We start from the raw sequence: 18705 nt of genomic DNA on the forward strand, positions 1-18705 counted from the left end.
TTGGTGGTTGGTACAGCCCACACCCCCAATCTCTAAACAGAGATGGCAGCGAGTGCACTATCAACCTTTTTTGGAGCTCTAATGAATTACAATCCTCCTACTCTAATCTAAGAAACTAAAAGCACTTTAACCATAAACTAATCCTATCCAATCACATTAAAGAAATCAAATCAGCAGACTGTGTTTTTCTTGTAAATGCATGTCAAAGCAAAGAAATAAAGTGCTGAAAGGAAAGACAAGTAACAATACACGGAAAAGGAGGTCTATTGCTCTCAGGTTGGGCCCTAACCAGAGAGCTATAGCTCCCTTAAAAACTCAGAATTGGATCCAAAGCTGCCTGCCTTTATTAAATAATCAAGAGTCTAACATCATGCCAAAACTGGCTTACAAAGAGCAAAAACCGAGCTGTAGCTCGTGCTTAGAAAGTGCAACAGTAGTTCAAAAGTTCAAAAGGCCCCTATCAAAGGCTACGGCCTTCTTATTTATACAATTTGAGGGTCCAACAGTCCTCCTACAATTTAGGGACTCGGCTGCCCAAGACTTGGAGTTAACAGCAGTCCTACTTGACTTGCTTGGATGCCCTTGTGCTGATTGATTCGGTGGCCCTTGAACTCTGAGCTGATGGTGGAGAATTCGAGGTAAGGGCCCATAAATGAAGGGGACACCTTCCTACAAATCCTCTAGCTTGTTCTCCCACGAATTTGGCTGCCAAGTGCTCATTAAGACCTTCAATTTTGTCTCCAAGTTGACCAAAAAGGCTACACAAAGCACCCATTAGACTTGTTGGCATAATGACTAACCATATTCACTCTATTAACATAAAAATAATCAAAAACATGCAATGAACTAATGAGAATGGTGGATTAAGTCAAATTAGGAGGTTGAATGAGCCCAAATAATTGTCCATTTTTGGGGCTCATCAATATCCTTCCAAACATTTGTTTACTATCTCAGTTTGCCCATTAGATTGAGGATGATAAGATGAACTATGAGCTAACTGAGTACCAAGACAAGAAAATAATTCTGTCCAAAAATTTCTAGTGAAAATGGGATCTCTATCACTTACAATAATCTTTGGGTTTCCATGTAGCTTTTGAACTGTTTCCATAAATGCAGTAGAAACTGTACTGGCTTTAAATGGATGTGATAATGCACAAAAGTGTGCATACTTGGTAAGTCTGTCAACTACCACCATGATGACACTCTTTCCCTTAGACTTGGGTAAACCTGTGATAAAATCCATTGAAACCTCCTCCCAACATTGGCTTGGAATGGATAAAGGTTGTAATAGACCTGGTGTCTTAATTGTTTCAACTTTATTTTGCTGGCAAACCAAACATTCCGCCACAAACTTTTGAATATCTGATTTAAGGCCATCCCAAAAAAATTCCTTCTTAACCCTGTGGTAAGTTTTTAAAAATCCTGAGTGCCCTCCTAAGGGAGAAGTGTGCAATTCCATAAGAATCTTTTGTTTTAGCTGGGAATTCTTACAGAGGTATAAGCGATCTTTGTACCATAACAAATCATTTTGCCAGCTAAATGTATCAGAAGTACTGGAATCTTGTTGTAGCTTTCGAATAAGTGCCCACACTTCTTCGTCATTCTTCCATTCCTCCCTTGCTTCGTTTATCCAATCTGGTTGGATAATAGAAATGGCACACAACAATGCTTCCACATCCTCATCCTTTCTTGAGAGTGCATCTGCCACCACATTTTGCTTCCCTTTTTTGTAGATGATTTCAAAGTCATAACCCAACATCTTTGTGACCCACTTTTGTTGCTCTTCAGAGGATAATCTTTGTTCTAAAAAGTATTTAAGGCTATCATGATCCGTTTTTACCTTGAAGTGTCTTCCCATTAGGTAGGGTCGCCATTTCTTAAGTGCATGGAGTATTGCCAACATTTCCTTCTCATAAATAGCTTTGCTTAAAAACTTTCCCTTGATTGGACGACTTTCAAAAGCAATGGGTCTTTCATCTTGTTGTTAGAGGTGCTGCTATTCTCCCATAATTCTTAACAAACTTGCGATAATACCCTGTCAACCCAAGAAATCCTCGCAGATGCTTTATGGATGTGGGAATTTTCCATTCCTTAATGGCTTTAATTTTGCTAGGGTCTACCTTAACTCCTTCATGAGATACAATATGACCCAAATATTCCACCTCCTGGACTCCAAAGAAACATTTGGATCTTTTTGCATATAATTGTTTCTCCTCCAATAGTTGTAGCACCCTGTCAACATGTTCAACATGATCCTTCCAAGACTTGCTGTAGATTAGTATATCATCAAAAAATACTAACACAAATTTTCTAAGGAATGGTTTGAAAATTGAATTCATCAAACCTTGAAATGTTGAAGGTGCATTGGTAAGGCCAAAAGGCATGACCAAAAATTCATAATGACCCTCATGAGTTCTAAATGCCGTTTTCGGAATGTCTTCAATCTTCATTCTGATTTGATGATATCCCGAACGAAGATCCAACTTGGTGAAGTAAATTGATCCATGCAATTCATCCAGTAATTCATCAATAACAGGAATGGGGAACTTATCTTTAATAGTGAGCTTGTTGAGCTCCCTATAATCCGGACACATGCGCCATGATCCATCCTTCTTGTGCACCAATACTACTGGAGCTGAGAAAGAACTTTGACTCGGTTGAATTATACCAGCCTCTAGCATTTCTGCAACCATACGTTCAATTTCACTTTTTTGGACATAGGGATATCTGTACGGCCTGATGTTTGGAGGAACACTTCCTGGAATCAGATGAATAGCATGATCATGATCACGCATAGGTGGGAGACCTTTTGGAGTCTCAAATACCTTGGAATGATTGTCCAGGACTTTTTGGAGATCTGGAGAAATAGATGATTCCAATGTGGAAACATCTAGCGAACATAATTGTGCAATTACACCTCTTTGCTCCTTTTTTAGAAGCTTTGTCATGCCATTAGAGCTGATTATCTTTCCTGGTTTCCCTGCAATACCCCTTAATTCAACTTCCTTTCCTTCCATAGAAAATTTGATGAAAAGTTCTTGAAAATTAAAAGCTATTGTACCCAAGGATTGTAGCCATTGGACTCCTAGTACAACATCAGCACCTCCCATTGGAATGGAAAGCATTGGGCTAGTCAATACATATTCTCCCATGGATAGCTTGATATTATGGCACTTTCCAGAGCAATTTATTGTTCCTCCATTTGCAATCATCACTTGACACTCTGGTGCTGGATATAGGAAGCAATTCAATTCTTTTGCTACCCTACAATGAATAAAATTGTGGGTGCTTCCTGAATCAATCAACACTATTACCTTTTTCTTCTTGATTTGTCCTTCTATCTTGATGGTTTGAGGAGTGGTAATTCCCGCCAATGCATTACAAGATATGGTCGGATTTATTTGTTCTTCATCTAGGCTTTGTTCCTGGAGTATATCTTCTTCTTTTGACCTTTCTTGCTCCTTTTCTTCTTCCTCTTCACAATCTATGTAGAATAATTTCTTCTCAGCACACTTATGACCTTTAGTGTATTTGCTATCACAACTGTAACAAAGCCCTTTTGCTCTTTTTTCTTCCAATTGTTGTGGTGTCAACCTTATAGGTTGTGGAAGACTAGGGGCAACAACACTTCCGTCTTTATAGTTGTGAGTGGTATGCTTCCTGGTTGCCATAATTTTGCTTTCCATTTTTCTTGCTAACCTGAATGCCTTCTCTAATGAATCAGGTTCCCAAAGGCGAACATCATGTTGGATATTATCCTTTAAAGACCCTATGAACACATCAATCCTATGCTCCTCTGGAATATCTTTTACCCTTATGTTCAATTTTTGGAACTCCTCAATGTGCTCCATTACTGAACCCTTTTGTTTGAGACTTATCAATTGGCTAAAAAAAGTGTTGCTTTTTGTATCTTCATAATGTGCTATCAATTCTTCCGTAAAAATTGCCCAAGTGATAAATTGTTTACGAGAGCAAAGCCATTGATACCATACAAACTGATTTGGTTCCAAATATACAGTTGCCATACGTACCTTTTGTGCGTTTTGCACATTATTGAGATCGAAGAATTGCTCCATCTGTAATATCCATGTGGCGGGATCCTTGCCATCAAACTTCCTCATATCGATTTTTGGAATATGGTGATTCTTCGATCCAACATTAGCGTCTATGGAATCATGATTAACATTTCTTTTGTTCTCATCATGAGTTTCCTTTACTACCTTTTCACCATTAGTGACCCTTTCTTGTAGCAACTTCTTCAATTCTTCCATGTCTGTCTTCAAATCTATCTTCAAATCTGCGATGTCTCTCTTCAAATCTGTCTTCGAATCATCCATCTTAGCTTCCATGCCCTTTATCTTAGATTCCACGCCATTTATCTTAGATTCCATGCCACTTATCTTAGCTTCTGTTAGCTTTTGTGAGCGTGACATTTGTTGCACTTGTTCTTGTAATTTTGATATATCATGTAGCATTTCTTCCTCTTCTTCATGAGTCATGCTAGAGCTTTCAGGTTCCTTACTAGGTGTTTGCATTTTCTTTCCTCGGGGCATCAGTTACCGATAATAATGCTTTACTATGCCCTTTGAATTCCATTAAACCAAGCTTACACAAAAATTTTAAAAAAAACTACACACCTTTTTCACTTTATAGAAGCCTGATATTGAATCTGATGTATCTCTGTAATTTCGGATCATCCAGTTCTGAAATTGCTACCTGTAGTAGCCTTCTGCGTCCTCTTTCCAATGCCACAAGTCTGAGCCAAATTGGATTCTCCAAGGAAGAGTTATGTGAAATCTCCCACAGTGACTTACTTTTAGACTGGTTCAGTAGAGCGAACTTGTACGACGTACCACGAGTCACTGTTTCAACCTTTGAATCTGAAACACACACAAAAGAGACTACAGTCCGTCCTCTTTCTGTACCTTATTACGAAATTTCAATCCGATCCCTAGAGAGAAAGTTATGACGATTTTCCCCAGGTCACCTGTTTTGAATGTAATTCAAGAGTCTGCAAAAAGACCAACTTCCTCAGATCATATCTCCACAAATATCGTGCGAAAAGCTCTGAAATTTGGACCCAAGGTTCAGCGCGATTTCTTATCAAATGGGTTTTTTTTAGACTTCTGAAACGTCACAGAAAAAAAGTTATAGCGAAAATGCCACGATGACCTGTTTGGAGCAGCAAAACCCTAGAATCCAAAGCTCTGATACCAAATGTTATGAAAACCAGCTCAAGAAAAGATAGAAAAGATAGATCAACACCTTAGAATTTAACCTCTTCGAGGGGGCAACCTCCTTTACATTACATAAATGAAAAATTGTTGGATGATACAAATGACAAAACCTCCTTTCTATATATAGGAGTCTAAGGAGTCACAATATAATCCAGCCGACCTAACAATAATAATATAAAGCCACAAAAATAACAATAGAGGGATTCTATGGGGCACAGAAATAACAATATGGGGGTAATAGGGGCACAACAATATAAATAAGGGGTATAACTATAATAGTAATGGGGTAATCACTAGTATTATAAGGACCCAACATCCTTCCAAAACTTGGAAGTGAACTTGGCATCCCTGTCTGACACAATCTTCTTCAGAACACCATGCAATCTCACAATCTCCCTAAAGAAGACCTGTGCTACCTCACTAGCTGAATAGGTAGTCTTTACTGGAATGAAGTGAGCTACCTTAATCAACCTATCTGCCACAACCATGATATATTCATGTTTCCTTGATGTTTTTAGAAGGCCTTTAATGAATTCCATGGAAATGACCTCCCATTTCCATTCTGGAATCAGAATAGTCTGATGCAACCCGCCTAGATGCTTACACTCTGCCTTCACATGCTAACAACTCAAGTATCTAGCCATAAACTTTGCCACTTCCTTCTTCAAATTCGGCCAATAGTAGAAATTATTCACTTCTGTCAATGTCTTATGATATCTTTGGTGACCTGAATATGGCTTTACATGAAACTCCCTCAAGATAAGCCTCTTTAGTTCACTATCATTTGACACATAGATCATGGCCCTGAATCTCACCAAGCCATATGTCGTGAGATGATAGTCCACATCTTGATCATCTTTACCCTGATGTAACAATGCGCATAAGTTCCCTATACATATCATCCTTCTGGCCTTCCTATAAGATTTGAACCTATAAATCTGTCCCATATGAGCTCACTATTGCAACATGGTTCAACTGCACTTTCCTATTGAGAACATCAGAAACCCTTTTCTCCTTACCCTTGATGTATCTAATCTCAAAGTCGAACTCGTTGATTGTGGCCAACCATCTAGCTTTCATGGAATTCGGATTCGGTTGGTCAAATGGATATCTCAACCCACTGTGAGAGCTCATCTACACAAACCTCCTGTCAATAAGATAATGTCTCCACATCTTCAAGGCATGAATAATAGCTACCAACTCAAGATCACGAGTCACGTAATTTTTCTTGTGCTCATTTAGTTTCCTAGACTCATAACATATCACATGTCCCTCCTATATAAGGACTCTACCAAGCCCTCCCTTGCAAGCATCTATACACACTACAAACTCTTTATTCGGATCTATAATCTTTAACATTGGAGCATTCGTCAACAAATTCTTTAATTGCTCAAAATTCGCCGCATACTCCTCTATCCATTCAAACTTCTTACCTTTCCTCTACAATGATGTAACTGGATAGGAAATGTGTGAGAATTTCCTAATGAGCCTCCTATAGTAACTTGTTAACCCCATGAATGATTTGACTTCATCCACGTTGCTAAGAGTTTCCCATTCCATGAACTCTTACCTTTTATGGATCTACTACTATGCCTTCCATGGAGACAACATGTCCCAAGTAGTGCACCTTTGTTTGAAATAAATTACACTTGCTAAGCTTGGAATACAACTAATGCTCTCTTAGCAACCTCTAAATTATTTCTAAATTCTTGGCATGCTCTTACTCATTCTTAGAATATATCAAAATGTCATCAATGGATACAATAACAAACTTTTCCAGATAAGGACGCAACACATTATTAATCAAGCACATAAAATTAGTTGGGGCATTATTCAAACCAAATGGAACTACAACAACCTCATAATACCCATACCTAGTCTATAAAGTTGTCTTGTAAATTTCCTCTTCCTTGATGTGTACCTAATCGTATCTTGATCTCAAGTCAATCTTTGAGAACATTGTAGCTCCCTTCAACTGATAAAATAAGTCATCGATCCTTATAAATGGGTACATGTTCTTGATCGTCACCTTGTTCAGTTGCCTGTAATCAATGCACAACTTGAGAGTACCATCCTTCTTCTTCATGAACAATACTAGTGCACCCCAAGGCAATACGCTTGGCCTAGTGTATCCTATATCAATCATTTCCTTCAACTACAACTACAACTCCACCAACTCTGGTGTGCTGATCATGTAAGGTGCATTTAATACTGGTGTTGCCCCTGGTACCAACTCAATAGAAAATTCCACTTCCCTATGGGGAGGCAACTCTGAAATCTTTGCTAACAATACATCCCAAAACTATTGTAGTAAAGGGTACCTCTTGAATATTTATGCATCCTCAACATCCTTACCCTTTTCAATAGAAATATGAACTACAAACATCACACACCCTTTCCTTCAACTACTCTTAGTCTGCATAGCAGTGACCATCCTCACTGATATAGGATTCTTCTTTCCCTGCAATATTCTCTTTTCCCCATTATCATCCAGGCACTCAATAGCCTTTTCATAAAAATCTACTTTGGTACTGTGAAGATACATCCAATACATACCCAAAATCATACTATACGATCCAAATGGTAGTAAATTCAAATGTATTGTTGCGGACATACCATTCAACTTAAATGTGAAAGCTCTTACCCAGTGATGAACTCTCTTCTTAGTACCTATAGCCCACTACACCAACCAAGACTTCGCATGCACTTCTTTTCTCAAGCCACACTTATCTACCAGGTTAGGATTAACATAACTATAATTAGATCCAAGATCAATTAAAATAGAAATAACTTGAACAAAAAACATATCATACATCTCAATAATAGATGCTTGGTCATCAAGCACATAAACGTAGTTGGAGAATTAGGTAAACCAAGTGGAACTACAACAAACTCATAATGCCCATACCTAGTTTGGAAAGTTGTCTTGTAAATGTCCTCTTCTTTGATGCATACTTAATGATACCTAGATCTCAGATAAATCTTTGAGAACATTGTTGCTCCCTTCAACTAATCAAACAAGTCATCAATCCTTGACAACGGATACCTGTTCTTGATGGTCACCTTGTTCAACTTCCTGTAATCAATGCATAGCCTAAGAGTGCCATCCTTCTTCTTCACAAGAAACACCAGTGCACCCCAAGATGATACACTTTGCCTAATGTATCCCTTGTCAGACATTTACTTCAATTGTAACTTCAACTCTACTAACTCAAGTGTGCTCATCATGTACGATTCCTTTGATGTTGGTGTTTCCCCTGGTACCAAATCAATGGAAAAGTCCACTTCTCTATCAGGCGGAAACTCTGAAATCTTTGTTGGAAACACATCCTGAAACTGCTGCAAAATCAGGAACCTACTCAATACCTCCACACCCTCAACATCCTTACCTTTATAACTGTAAATATGCACTGCAAATAACACACACCCTTTTCTACGACTAAGCTTTACCTGCATAGTTGTCACCATTCTAACTAATGTTACCTTCTTCTTACCCTGTAGGATACTCTGTTCTCCATTGTCATACAAACACTCAATGGCCTTGTCATTACAATCCACTTTTGTCCTATGAATATAAAACCAATCCATACCCAAAATCATACTATATGATCCTGGCAACATTACATTCAAATGTGTTGAGGTAAGCATACTATTCAGGAGGATATTCAATCAACTAATAAAACATTAATAAAATAAACAACAAAAATATACACAAATCAGACATGGCGGAAAAGGCCTGAGAGCCTCAGTGTATTCCTCACACTCTTAATGTGATTTACAAATAATGTATATGATACATATAAATACATGAGGAGAATTTGTCTCAAGATAGTGCATTTATCTTGGAGACTATGGTTGAGAAAAACTCTCAACAAAAAACTAATCGAGGAGCCTAACTAGTTGGAGAGAATCTCTTAACCAGCTAGGCCTAAACTGACTCCTAACCATGAGGAACAAACTCAATCTAGAAAGGTAGGATTAAATCCAACTTTCTTGATTTTAATTAATTTAATTATTTTGGGCTTATAATTGTTTTTAACACATGAGAGTGAGGCTAGCATTCCCCCCCTCAATGATAAGTCCAAAATAAGAACCAAGAATCATCTTCCAAGTTCTCAATTTGAAATTGTTGATCCTCAAAAACACTACCTGAAAAACCGCCAAAGATGGATGTTGAAAAAACTCCAATCTGAAGAGAACATGAATCAACTGCAAGTTTGATTCATCCCTTAATTTTTCTTGATGACTCCATCATGTTCCAAGCTGCAAAACGATCCATCGGTCCTTTGCTTTCAATTAGCATCCTTTTTCTACTCAAAAAATGTTGATGATGCCCACTGGTTTATTTTCTTTGTCCACTGACAAAATATTGAGAATGCCCACTAGCGAATTTGTTGATGTCAAAACTTCTCACTGATATTTTGTTGTTGAACACACACTGGTGAATTTGTTGATGTGAAACTTCCCATTGGCTAATTGATGTTGATGATGGCAAAAAATTTTGATCGCTCACTGGCGAATTTGTTAATGATGGCCACCGGATGCTTTTTTGATGCCCACTAGCTAATGAGGATGCCCAGTGGATGATTTGATGAAGACTTCCCACTGGCTGCTTTTTCTAATGTTGTCGAGACTTTCAGTTTGACAACCACCTTCAATTCCATTATCATTTCCCCCACTTTTTCATCTGAAAGGAGAGACAATCATTTGCACTTTATTTCTGAACTCCCCCCCTTCAGGTGTAAGAGATTTTCTTCATTTTACTATAGAATTGGTCTTCATGTGAGATTGAATCCTTCGATAACACATAGAAATTTTTTTGAATATATATGACCACTTCCAAGGGTCAATCCATGCGTAATTGATTTTCACTATGGGTGGTTGATTTCTCTTGCAACATCTTCTGGATGAATGATTTTTCTTACCACAATGGTGACAATGATGGAGGTCAAAACATTTACTTTCCATATGGCCATTTCTCTTACAATGGTTACACTTAACCATATTGTGATCACTGTATAGGAAACCAACACTTACAAAATGAACTCGTTTTGAGAAATCTAGAACAAACAAAGTTTTTTCTTTGTTGTATCCTAGGCCATGTCAATCTTTGTTGAAGGAGATTTCTTCCCAAGGTCTGATCACTTTCTTGGAAAGATGATCATATTTTTGTTCTTCATACTGGTTTTTGTTGCTAACATTTTGTCCTTAATTTATTAAACCTGATGTATCACACTGGGCATCATACATTAACAGTTCATATGTTTGACATGCTACATCAAACTGATTAATTTGATATTTGGTACTACTTGTTGCATCATTAAGTAGTACAACTGGTTGGATGAGATCACTTGTGTCACAACTTATATCAACCTATTTTCTTAGATCATTTGTGTTGTAACCTTCATTAATATGCTAAATAAGATCACTTGTATCACAACATTCATTTGTTGTTGTGATGAGGTCTTCTGTGTCACAACTTGCATCTCTCTTCTCTACACATTGTGCATCAAGTAAATCTTATTTTTCACTTAAATTAATTTAATTGAATTTTTTTACAAGTTAACTTACAAATTATGATTTTGCAAGTTACACAATGACCAATTGTCGTTGAATGTTGATGTAGTCTTTTGAAATGCGTGAGTTTATAGTTGCATTAACTTGATTGCTTTGCGTGAATTTGCTTGTTGATGTAGAATTCTGATGTTTCTAACTTTGATTATGTGTTGTAGTTTTGCAAATGCATGTGATTATCTGTGCTTGATTAAATGCTCATTGCAGCTTCTTAATTTCAGGTGCTTTGATTAATGTACTTGTTTCATTCACTTGCTTTAGACTTCTTGTATGTGTTAGATAAGATAATTGTAGTGCCAAAACTAGACACAAAACATGTACAATCAATCACTACACAAGGTGTACCTAAGATCCCCTTATTCAATTTCAGGCGGATCTAGGACACTGCAACACCACACAAAAAATGTTTTTATTAAGTATTTGAGTACATCAACCTTTCATCTTTACAACATCTTCATTGAAACTTCTCAAGCACAAAGTTCATTGAAACATGTGCAATCAATCACTACACAAGGTGTACCTAAGATCCCCTTATTCAATTTCAGGTGGATCTGGGACACTGCAACACCACAAAAAATATGTCTTTATTAAGTATTTGAGTACATCCACCTGTCATATTTACAACATCTTCATTGAAACTTCTCAAGCACAAAGTTTGAGAACTCCTTGGAGGAAAATTGTCTTCAAAAACTGGATGTTCATTGATTCAATCTCTCTCAAAGTAAAATATTACTTTGGATTACAACAATAACTTTCTCTAAAAATATTTTACTTATCACTCCAAATACAAAACACTTATCGCTCCAAAATTACAAAAAATAATTTCACCTTACCACTCCACAAAATCACACCTTATCTCACCAAAATAAAAACTTTAATGCACCTCTCTTAAAAATTACCTTATTTCTCCACAATGTTACAAAATCCCTTATCACTCCAAAAAATCATCCTTACAAATATTATGAAATTTGAAAATATAATTACAAAAAACTCCACCTTATCTCTCCATTAACATTAATCCCTTTTTAATTTCTTTTAAACTCTCATTTAAAAGAACTTTATGAAAATATTTTAAAACATAAATTAAAAGGTGAATGGAAGTAATTTATAAAGGGAATGCTTATGGCCTTTTTGAAATGTGAAAGCACACACAGCACCAAAACAATATGTATGCACAGCTAAAAAACTGTAACACATTAATTCATTTATCTTACACGCTATCTTTCTGGGCGGACTTTCAAGCACAACATATCAACAATGTGAAAGTGGCCGGGCTTTTCACAAAAGTTCACGCAGGTAGATTTTTCCACAAAAATTCAAGCATAGAACTTCACGCAAGGCTCTTCAACATGGCTTCTTTTCCACTCTGGTGCTTATGCAGGTCACACTGGTTTCCTCCTCGATGGTTTCGCTGCTTACGATGTGGCTTAATTTGAAATTTCATCTCACATCAATGATGAAGAATTTTGTGGTGACATATGATTCTTACTTTGTTGAAGTAGCTTATGTGCCAATGGCTCCCATTTTTTCCACATACTCTAGCCACGAGAATGACGTTGATTCTATCCCACCAGTCTTGTCCACAGTGGGCAACTTTCACCTCACATTCGCAACAATCAACTATTGTCTCACAATGTTGTACAATAGTCAGCTTCAACGCACAAACCAGCAAAGAGGTTTTAACTCTCCTCAACTCGGTGAATCCATCCGCTATTTAATCAACTTTACCACACCATGCATATTGTTGTCCCCACACAAATGTCGATTCTAATTTCTCCACGCATAGCCACGAAGGTCTCTTATGCGGCACTACATAGGTTTAAGTTGCATGAGCTCCAATACTACGCTCCACGGCTCAGTCTCTATAGCCTAACGACCAAATGCTGCTCCACGACTTAACGCAAGCATACAAAAAAGAAAGGATGACGCTCAAGTATTCACTCGTGCGTCTCCAACGCTTCTCTTCAGTCCAACATACATTGAAACACTATTTAATTCAAGTTATATAAAACAACCATATCTTTGTCAAAATTGAGAATATATATTGTTGAATCGATGTCTCTGCTAAGTTTTGGTCATCGAAAATTGTGAGATTCTCCTTTGCCAGCTCTAAACTTCGAACCATATCCCCAACATTCCAATGCTACAAGATTAGCAACATTATACGTACAACTCCATAAGTATTATCTTCAATGCACGCTCCAATGTGATTAACTTAATTCATTCAACTTGTTGCCACTCTTTTTAAATCGAGCACTGGATACAGAGGGGAGAAGACAATTTATGGTTGTAAATATGCAGTTAAAAATATCTTGTTCCAGATTGTGACACGACTTTTCATATCCACGACTTCGTCTTCATGGCTTCTTTGATCAGTCGAATAACCATTCTACTTGTCTTTTCTAAGAGCATTGGTCAACAAAAAACAATGTACTCTTTCATGTCTCATTCCATTTGACACCAAGAATCTTGTAGCAAAACTTCGACAATCTTATCAAATTTAATCCATTGTGTTATGTTCTAAAGGCCCCACGCAAGTCTTCATAATAATTTTCCATATTGCATCAGTTATTTACGCATAGTTCTATGCAGATTGCATAATTTCATACAATGCATAATTCATTCTTTAGAAACCTCGCATACACCCAAAATATTTGTATGCTCTGATACCACATGAAGGATATTCAATCAACTAATAAAACATTAATAAAATAAACAACAGATATACACAAATCAGACATGGCGAAAAAGGCCTGAGAGCCTCACTGTATTCCTCACACTCTCAATGTGATTTACAAATAATGTTTATGATACATATAAATACATGAGGATAATTTGTCTCAAGATAGTGCATCTATCTTGGACACTATGGTTGAGCAAATATCTCAACCATCCTCACACTCTCAATGTGATTTACAAATAATGTTTATGATACATATAAATACATGAGGATAATTTGTCTCAAGATAGTGCATCTATCTTGGACACTATGGTTGAGCAAATATCTCAACCAAAAAATAATCTAGGAGCCTAACTAGTTGGAGAGAATGTCTTAACCAACTAGGCCTAAATTGTCTCCTAACCATGAGGAACAAACCCAATCTAAAAAGGTAGGATTAAATCCAACTTTCTTGATTTTAATTAATTTAATTATTTTGGGCTTATAATTGTTTTTAACACATGAGAGTGAGGCTAACACATTCAGCTTGAATGCATAAGCTCTTACCCAATGATAAACTCTTTTCTTTGTACCTATATTCAACTGCACTAACCAGGATTCTGCATGCACTTATTTATTCAAACCACACTTATCCACCAATTCAAGACTAACATCACTATAATTAGATCTAGGGTCAATCAAAATGGAAACAACTTGATCACAAAGCTTACTGTCCATCTCAATAATAGTTTCCTATTGATCTGCCTGCTTGTTATCTAGTGCTGCATAAATTCGTGGAATGCTCTTCCCAACATCCCCAACTGTTTGTGCTTCCTGTGCACTGTAAATATGAGGCCTACCACCCTGATTCTATGGAAAATACCTATTAAGATGCTACTTACCATATGTCCAACACTGCAACCGTCCTATAACATCACTTTTTTTCTACTACCCTCCATGTTGTGACCCATTAAAATTCTTGTAAGGTGCACCATTTTCTTTCTCACCTGCATCCTGAGGCCTTGTTCTTTTCGGCTGACATTTACCTTTAAATTTGTTTTTATCTTTCCAACCTTGCTAATATTTTGTCTTGCACTTTGAATTCTCATAACAATGCATCAATTTCCCAATAATTTACTCGAGGGACCAAGGCTCGTCATAATCAATATGATCTCTAAATTCTAAGGGAAGTCCACAAACAAATATCTCAAATTTGGTTTTTTTTTCATTCTTAAGATACAATGCATACCTCAACAACTCCAACAACTTGGTTGTATAATCCTCATCTGGTATCGATCCCATTTTTATCTCATAAAACTCCTTATCTTTGCTTTCGTATTACCTCTCTGACAATTACTTCTTCCTTAAAAGTATCTTGAATTCATTCCAACTCAACTCTTCTATCCTAATGTCTGTAACTTGCTTCAAATCTTCCCACGGGATGTATGCTTTCCCTTTGTGGCTGAAGATAGCTATTTTGGTCATCATATTCTCTATGTATTCATGTAGCTCAAATAAATTCTTCATCCCAAGCAGCCAAGCTTCTGCATCCTTTCAGCTTCTTCAAATCTCCATCAAAGGTAGGTGGATTTATGTTCTTGAACTCATCTGGAAAATATCCCCTGTCACTCCTTCTATAAGGGTAATAACGAAGGCGACCATAGTGTCAAACAGAACCAGAACTAGAATAGAACCTATGTCCATCACCTCTCATATCCAAAGTATCCAAGGGCCTACCATCTCTGATTGTGTCATCTCTTTTTGACTTGTGCCCACCATGAGATCTACTACCATATGCCCCATTAGTTTTGTCCCCCTTCCCATGGGTGATCCGAAGTGGTCACTGTCTTTGCAATTTTGACAAACTCTGAAGGAATATTGCATTGACTTCTACTTGTTTCTCCTGTGCCTACATCATTCTGTCATTATCTGCCTTGCACCTTCTTATTTCTTCCTTCAAAATTCTCAATGTGTCTATTAAGTCATAAGAATACTCACCACCACATTGCTCATTTGACCCATAGAGAGAATCTCATGAACTATAGTCTACCATCTTGCTAGTCATATTTGATCTCTTTCCTGCAAGTACACCATGTCAGCTAAAACCAAAACATAACATAATCAACATACCTCAGTATAGTTTAGGGAAGGATATCTCATCTACAAGATTAACCAGATTAGCACAATACATGTATAATCATAATCACATGATCATATAACATCAATTTAACCACTATCCAGTTATCAATGCTTGATCATACCAACCACATACCATGAACTCATGCATGACAACTACAACCATATCAATGTACGCATAACAATATATCAGCACTGGCATACACTCATGACGACCACATCCAACAACAGACCATCCACTTTCACATGGAAATACCATTACAACCATGACCACCACCATGCATAAACAACAAGTACATAGGCCACAAGCATAGAGAACACATATATGCAACCGACATGAATGCATGACCAACACAACGCCCATCCAATCCAAGGGGTGAATCGTGATTTGATACCACTTTGTAACACCCTCCTCCCACATTTACCCAAGTTAACCAGTCCGCTGGGGTAAACATGTGATGAGAGACTACTATGATGTGATTTAACTCCCCATGTACAGTTAAGGAAGTGGAACCAATAAAACAAAACCATTCTGACCTTTCACACATGCTACAGAACCTTCAGGAGCCAACCAACCTTTCCAGGTGACCAACCCCTGAGAAAACTTGTCATTTCACTGATTTGGACCCTAGCCACTCCCATGAAAAGCCATGCATGTGACTGAGTCCTTCCAGTCTCTCACACAACAAGGCATGCCAGTAAATGTGGACTTTTCAACTAGTTTTGAGCTAGCGACCCTAGATGTTTTGCCACTTTTTCAGGGCCAGGACTCAGGCCACTGCCCAAAACTTTATGAAACTTTCAAAAATGATAAATGACATTGGAACAAAGGTACTAATGCAAATACTAGATTAATGCATTGAATGGATCCCTACTAGCCATGACAGGAATTTCGTCAAACATGTCACAAATATGCAATCTACAGGTCATAACAACATATCTGAGCATAGGGGTCTCATAATTATCTGATATTTGTAAAGAAGCATTGTTGCCATATCACAATAGTTGCATTATCGTCTATTAGGTCATATATTCATTGTACATTCATTTGCAAATCAAAACATGATGAGAGCCACACATCAAGCTTGTCATAAAAAATACTCATAACCAACATATAACCAACATAAATAACAAGGATATAATGACCATAAAATCCACATATAATCCAGTAAATTTACATATGAAATACCAAGAAGAAGAAACTCTTATTAATGAATGCAAAATCCAACCAAGTATGAGATTTCCACGAACCACCCAACCATAGATTGGCTGAACCAAATCTTTCTTTCAGTCAATCACCCCCGTGCCATATTCCAAGCATGAATGTGGAACTCAAAACCAAACCAAATCAGGTTTCCACGGGCTTTACCACAATCCCCACTAGATCACTAGGCCCTAAGAAAGCATGGATGCCATCGAATTTCTCCACCTACACCGTGAGGAATTTTCCTATCTCCTAGTCTCTAGGATTTACCGTATATCCTGCCATACGATGGTCGATAATTCCTATGCCTAATCAAGACTCCACCCTCCAAGATTTATCTTATATCCCGTAATTCACTGGTAAAGGATTCTTAAGTTTGATCGAGGCCACACACCTCTAGGTTTTACCATATATCCCACCATTCACCAGTCAAGAATTCCTAGGCCCATCAAAGCACACAAAATCCACATTTACTGCAATCCTACCTTCTCCAATCCTGGGATTCGTAGGTCTTGGGTTCTTTCTTTCAGTGACCACCTTACTTAGTTTCAAAACCATCCAAAAATCCAGCTCAACCAAATACAAGAGAACCCATCAGACCATGACTATCCAAAAATGGTAAGGCAAGGCTAAAGAACATTGTCACACCTCAAAAAACCCATGCTAATGACATCAATAAAACCAAATACACACATGCATGTACCATGCATGCCAAATCTAACGAGGAATTCACGTATTCAAATCAATACCTGCAAATAATTCTGTTGTAGCTACTAGATGTCACTCTTCCTTATTTGATCTTTGCTTTCCTTTGCCTTCTAGGACTTTTCTTTGCTTTCCTTGATCCAATGCTAGAGTCCTCTAAGTGTCCAAGAGTGTGAGAGAAATTGCTCCCAAAACTGAACTAACAAAAGGTACCAACTGATTGTCATAAGCCTTTTTAATAACAAGGCCTCTATTTTCTTTATTTTCCTTAGCCATAATAAACCAAATGAACACCCACACTAGGATTTTTTTCCCAACACTCAGCTTGGAATACGTGTTCCATGACCCTGGTTATTATTCTTCTTTTTTTAACTTTATTACATGGATTTTTTGACCAGGGCTATTACATTTTTTATCTTATAACCCCATGGCCCTTTCCTACAGGTGCTCTACATGCTCTTGTAGCTGTACAATATCTTCTTGTAGCATTGTTGTTCTTTCCCATCGCACTTTTATTCCTTCCTATAGCACTACAAATGTGGTCAAAGAAACTTGGGTAAAAATGAAAAAAGGAAAAGTTTAAAACAACTTTTCTACTCCATTCAATTTTAGGTAACCTTGTTGAGTGTCTTCTTTCATAGTGTGGGCGTTCATTCATGGTGCATTTCCATATCTAGTGTTGTATTATCTACATTTTAAAGGAGGTCCAAGTGGGTCTAGAGAACTATGAAAGTAATTCAGATGAGATGAGCAAAATCATGTCTTCTTCAACTAAACAAAGGGTTTGGAGCTTCAATATGTCTTCTTTAGCTAAAAAAAGGGATCAAAGCTTCATTATTCCTTCTTCAGCTAAACAAAGGGATCAGAGTTGCACTACACCATTGAAGAAGCAAAAGAGAAGGTGGATGGTGAAATTAGAGAGCTAATTAAGGTATCTAAGCTTCACTAGACCATTCAAGAACCTCGAGAAATGGATGCCCACACTAAGCTCCCTTAAATTTTTTGTTTTACATTTCTAGTACTCGAAATGAGATCAACGTCACTTCCAAGAATTTAATGTGGGTGGATAGGATAATAATCATATCTCCCAACCACACTAGATAAACCCAATTGAAAATTGTATAAATACCATTCAAGAAACAAAAGAGAAGGTGGAAGGTGAAATTAGAGAGCTAATTAAGGGATCTAAG

The sequence above is a fragment of the Pinus tabuliformis genome, chromosome 2_1 (assembly GCF_031772625.1).
Source record: "Pinus tabuliformis cultivar Carrire ecotype Pingquan chromosome 2_1, CPIR1, whole genome shotgun sequence".
Classification (NCBI taxonomy): Eukaryota; Viridiplantae; Streptophyta; class Pinopsida; order Pinales; family Pinaceae; genus Pinus; species Pinus tabuliformis.